A 6478-nucleotide genomic window follows, 5' to 3' on the forward strand; every position below is an offset into this window, starting at 1 on the left:
CAGTGTGCTAAAAGTCTGTTTAGATGCTGCATGCAAAAATATCTTGGATTCTCTCGGCCAGTGCCAGTGGCATGACAAGTATCCACTTGGATTCTGTACTGATGTAGTTTGCCCTTTACATTAATGTGGTCAGGTGGCCAGTAGGAGTGGGATTAATAGGCACATGTCAGTCTGTTCTATACTATCAAATAGTAGGTGTACCCGTTGGACTTCGTGTAGCCTGTCCTGAGCAGGTCAGGATCAGTTATTCTTATTCTGTGTCTAATTTCTCTCGGGCACCCTTGCTGATTGTGCATCTCCTCCCCAGGGAAGCCCCTGATAATTGCCCGCCATCTCTAGCTGTTCTGTTTAAGAGTCAGAGGTTCCCTCCAGGTTGGGACTTGATTGGCGGTGTCGTCAGTGCATGTTCCTGGGGATTCACTTCCTCTACACCCCTCCCATGTGCCAACCAGCTGGATTCACCTGGAAGTTAGCCTGACTGAACATGTCATACGCTGGACCTTATGGCGAGGCTCTGACATGTGTTTCGAGTATGATAATATGACCACAGTATCAGGTTGCAAGCTGAATACTACACTTAGTTCCCTTCCTTCTGGGTCCAGCCTAAGAGATCAGTGAGGTATCTGGTGGTCCTACTTATTGCTTTGGATTGTGGGCCTTCTGGCCCCTGGGTTACCTGATCAACTTTAAATGTCCCCACCTGGAGTCCCAGGGCCCATGGTCCCATGGCCCCAATGTGTAGCTTATGCCCTCTCTCCAAGCTCAGGGGTAACAAAAATGTTAAAGAAAATCCAACAAATGCTTCAGGGAGGGAGTGCTCCTCCTTCCTACTCACACGTCCTGCATGTTGCGTTGTCGTCTGTCCCACAGCATCCTTCCCAGCTCAGTCGCCGAGTGTCACCATGCTGTGAGGCAGACCCCTCTTCAGGACTCCATCTCCAGTCCCAGCTACCTCCCAGCATCCCCCCCCAGCTTCTCTCTCACAGCAGGCTTTTCTAGGAGCCAGCCGGCACGTCCTGGTAATGTCACTGCCCCACGCTGGCTCCAGCCAGACTAATAAGCGACTGGTGAACTGCACGTGTGCTTTCCCCTGTTGCCATCATTCCCTGGTCTCTGTGCCTGCAGCAGGTAAGGTTTTTTCTGTTATGGGGCACTGGGGAATGTTCCCTCAGGGCTGCAGAGACTCACCACTGAGGTTCTGGCCCTGGGGAAGGGGTCCCCACCCCTTTTTTCTTGTCACCCTGTGATAGTAGGATATTTAACAAATCTGCCAAGTCATCTCTCAAATTCTTTTCCCCATGCTAGATGACTTTATTGTATTGAGTCATGGCTTTTATTACAATACCACACAGTGTAATCTAAATTAGAAAGAATCCTCTAATAATTGCCCATTGGAAGAAAAAACATCTTAAGTATAAGGGATCAGGAGGCTGTCATTTGAACAGCCAACACCAACAGACTGTGCAGTCTCCATCATGGGAAGCTTTTAAGTACAGATCAGTCAAACATTTGTCTGGATGGCCCAGACAAGAATGATCCTGATTTAAGCAGGGCACTGAAGTAAGTGATTTCTTGTGGTCTCTTCCAGATCAGTTTTTTTCTGTAATTCTGTCCTCACTATCCTATTGGGTATTTCAAAAATCTCAGATGCAACCCCTCTGAATGTCTTCTCTCTGATAGATACTGTAGTCACTCTAGATATTTCCTTGTTTCTCTAGCTTTTATTCTTGTTTCCATTTCTGTTCTCTCTGTGTCTCCTTTAGCTCTTGTATGCCACTTTTGGTTAAGCCTAGTAACCTAAAATAGTATAATAATTTCCTAAAAATTGCTAGTTATTTTTGTGCCTGTTACACTACTGAATTCTTTCTGCTGTTTGGCTACATCGATCCCTTCACTAGCGAGCTGAATCCTATTCTTCTTCTGTGTTCTGTAAAAGATTACTACTTCTTTCTGAGCCAACCCCTAATGGCAAAACTGTTTTTTTAAACTAAGTGGAATGAATCATTCTGGTTTGACCGGTTCTGTTCTCTTAGCCAAAGTCCATCTGAATTTCTTTCACTGAGTAGCAATGAACCATAAATAGTAATAGACATTTTGGAAAGCCAATTTTTACCTTTAGTAAAACAGACAGCAAAGCTGTAATGCAGCCACAGATATCCATAAAAAGTAACGTTAACCCTTCTGGAGAAAACAGGGTGATTTGTAAAATCCAACTGTGGGATTAAATAAAGTTTCCCAGGCAAGAGATGAAAGTATAGCTATGCCAAAGGAAGTGAGAGTCCCATTGCTCTACTATTGCCCCAAGAAACATGATGTGCAGGATATTTAGAATCAAGCACGGATGTCAGATGGTGGGTCCCTCAGGCTACCTGACGACCTGCAAACTGTTAAAGAAGAGGTAACAGCTGCTTCCGGTAAAACTGCAATGAAGATGGAAGTGGATTAAACCCAAAAATGCTGCCCAGATCTCAGAGGAACAAGTCTGGAAAAAAGCATCCTGTGCCTGAGGAAATGGCTTAATACCATCAAGTGAGATCTCTCCAACAGTGTATCAAAGAGAAAATATGTTGCAAAGACAGCTGGGAGACACTATGCAGTTGTAACTGCACAAACTTCACAAATCTGTTAAGAGTGGGCCAATGTGAAAAGCTATTGGAGAGCTATTGGGATAGTAAGCGTATACAAACTGGAAGTGTCTTGAATATGTGTAAACACAAAACAATCTAGCATAATCCATCTTTTTGGAGGATTCTGAGTCCAACTAAATAATTTCAGTTTCACAGTGATTTCTAAAGAAAAATTCTTCAAAGAAATTATGTAATTAAGCCAATTAAGGCCTGTTCAGACTAGTTAGGGAAAAGATGGGTCAAAGAAGAACTTCTGACCCTATTACTGTAAATGGCAAAGTTGACAACAGTAGAGCAAAGATCCCAACTCTTTGGTTGTCATAAAATTGCATGGTTCTATTCATTTTAACAGAACTCCATTTAGTTATATAGCTGAGGATCTGTCTGCACATTTTATAGTGGTAGTACTATAGAAATTGTGCACATGGATGGGTAAGATTTAGACTGAATACAGAGTACTAAGAAACTGCAAGAATGGGAAATGTAAAAATGGGAAAAGTTCTTTTACAACCTATAGTGATATAGGGAATGACACCAGACAATTTTTACTTGTCTTTCAGAATGAAAAGAGAAATAGTGTGTTGTAGGAGACAGGAATTATGAAACACTTGGTTCTGTGCTGCACAAGTGCCATGAACCATAACCTAATGAAGACAATAAACTGTGGGGGGTTTCCCACTTCTTTCAATTGGTTTCAGATCAGGCCTTTAGATCTCAGACTTGCAGGTGAGCTAGTCAGCACTGACTGCCATTGATATTCCAGACAGTTGTGTATGGGACAAGATAGTGAATGTAGCTATACAGAAAAAGACAAAAACTTCTCAAGTTTTAGGGGTTTTTTTATGTAGCACTAAGTTAACACAAGGCTGAAAAAGGCTTTAACATTCGTGTGTCGATTGTACTCTTTTTTGTAATTCCTATCTCTAAAATGGTAAGACATTTATTGTGAGAACACATTTTCTAGAGTTCATGAAGATTATATCCACTTAGACTGTGCTGCTTTACAATTTTAAATTAGTTTCTACAATGCAGAATGAGTGAAAAAAATCACATTTGTATTTTCCTTTATTGTTGACATTGTGTGCTGAGTATAGGATATGGCCAGGGTGGATTCAGGTCGGGATGCAGTGGCGTGGCCACAACCTCTTCCACTGTGAAGATCATATCAATGGCTCTATTTCCCCAGCCTGGGAGTGTTGCAGGGTCTGAAGCATAGCTGGGCTAGAGTGGGACACCTGAAGAACCAAACAGTTGAAGAAGGGAAACCCACCTGCTGCTGCCATTGTCACTAATTGACCCAGAGGCAAGGAAGTCCAAGGACTACTCCTGCCCAGTTTCAGCCAAGGGCTATGAGGAGCAGCTTCACAGGATGCGGGGAACAGTGGCAGGTGGCAGGTTCAAGTCTCTGCTCCCTCCCCCACTACCACATTTCCCCCACTAGCCTTGGGGTTCAAGTAGCAGGGAGCAGCTGCAAAGAGGGCTGGGTAGTACTGGGCATGGTGACATCAATGGGTGCTCCTCCCTACTCCAGCATTTGCCAAGGAAGACATACAGGGGGTGGTCAGGGAGCAGAAGCATTTGGAAGTTGGAGGGAGGCAGGAGTACTCACTGACACTGAGGTCTCAGCCCTGCCCAGCACCCCATGTAGCCACTCCCCATGGCCCTGTGCTGGAGCAGGACAGGAGTGTTTCTAGGGCTCCCCCCATCACCAAGTCAGCTGGAGACATCAGCAGCAGAGGGCTTAAAGGTACTGCCTGCAATCCAGGAGTAGACACTGGAAGAGGGGACCATCCTGGCACCCCATGCAGACACTTACAAAAACCTTGCCTAGTGCAGGGTAGGAGCAGCCCTGGGGTTCTCCCTTTCTTCCCTCCAGGCCAGTTGGGAACAGATATGGAGCCCACTTCTTGCACCCAGAGGCAACCGCTGCTGGAGATCGTGAGAAAGGAATGGGAAGGGAGGCAGAAATACCTGAATTGCAGGGGAGAGGATGGTGAGAGTTGTGGGAGGAGTCTTAACCACTTTGGGGGCTCCAGAAAGTCTAGGGCAGCTGCTACTGTGGTGCAGTTTGCGCCAGAGAGGGGGCCTGCAACCACCCTGCGGCACTGATAGAACTTGCCACATCCTCCTTTTCTGTAGAGTTCCTACATCTGCCCATGGATATGACTAGCTCTGGTTAAATTTAATGGTACTTTCCAACAAAAAGTTTTGAGTACCTATATATTGGCACATTCTACAGTAAAAATGTTTTTCTGAAAATGCCTCTCTCAGTTTAAATGATCTGGTACTCCTCCTAACCTCAGGTACTGAGTCTCTCTCTTCTTTTATATGTAATTAAATATATAACCTAACATAATTTTTATTTTCTTTTGTCCAGAATCTTCTGGAGATCATGCGTACATGGTTGATCTTGCAACTCCAATCTACTTACTAGGGGGGGAGGGAGGGAGGGGGGGTAGGACATTGTCCCTTCACTTGCTACAACTGTATAATGCCTTCTTGAAAAAGGCAAGTTGTACATTCAGGCCACTCCACCATTATAAGATCAAGGCTAAGTTGATTCTTGAGTAGTTCTGATTATACTAAATTGTGGTAAAATGTTTTGTCTAACCATGTAATCAAATACACTAGATACCATCTGTTGCTAGCTGTTTGCAAACACCACAAAACAACAACAAAAACATAGCTAATAATATATGCAACTACAAATTCAGGCACTGTACTTGAAAAATACAAAAGCATTAAAAGGCATTCAGCTCAAATCTGATCAGATACACATTTAAATGCAGTGCATTGCAGACAAAGCAGCACATACATTGTTAGAGCAGCAGTCTGCATCATAGTAAAGACAAGTAGAAAAGGTTTTGCAAAACCTGGCAATTTATGCAATGTGTGTGCAGCCAGATATGTAAAGGGTAATTTTCTCACAATGGATCTGATGGATAGTATTATAGACACCCCACATATAAAAGTGTTGATATACTGTATTCTGGTATGTCGAGTCTTTTAAATTAAGTACAGAATCTTTTTCTTGTACATATAAAAGAACAGGTATTTCCATATGAGTGAGTCAAATCCAAAGCACTTATTCTCTTTGATTTTACAGGCAAAAGGAAATGCTGCTATGACCCCCTCCCCTTTTATTATCTTGCCTAAAAAACTTCTCCCACTAATTCCTGCATAAAATAGTTAGTTGAACTTGCACATATTTGTTGGAGAGACATCCAGTCTTAATATAACCTGATGAAAACCTTATAAGAACCCTGAGTAATTATTATCATTATCTTTTGTTATCTCTGGGCACTTTTATATGCGATCCGGGGGTGGCAGGGGCAGTACTTTATTAGAGTGGCTCTTGGAGCTGCTCTAATTAAAGAGCTGCCACGTCTCCTGTATCAGCATCTCCGCGCTTAAAAATGGTGGTAGGGATGCTTGAACTAAAGCTTGTTCAATGAGCTTTAGTTCAAGCACTCCCACCGCCATTTTAAAGTGTGGGGACAGTGATACATGAGATGCAGGAGGCTCCTGGAACGTGATTAATTGAGTGTGCTCTTATGTGCTGAAATTCCAGCACATCAGAGTCGCCTCCGCCGTCACATATAAGCGACCCGTATTACCACAGTGCCTATATGAGGGCCTAGTTATAGACTAGTATTGACTTCTGAGATCCACAGCTCTGAGCTTGTCAGGTGGGTAGACTCCCTCTAATTGGAACAAAACCAAAAGTTATAATATTGAAGTATTCCTTTGTACCATAGAATTTTACCTTTCTCTGCATATTTCTATAGTTTCTACAGTGAAGGTATCACACTGAAAGTAAGATCATGGCCTCGTAGGAGTCAATGCAAGTT

The sequence above is a fragment of the Crocodylus siamensis genome, chromosome 5, assembly GCF_052110815.1.
Source record: "Crocodylus siamensis isolate JL-2025a chromosome 5, ASM5211081v1, whole genome shotgun sequence".
NCBI classification, from domain to species: domain Eukaryota; kingdom Metazoa; phylum Chordata; order Crocodylia; family Crocodylidae; genus Crocodylus; species Crocodylus siamensis.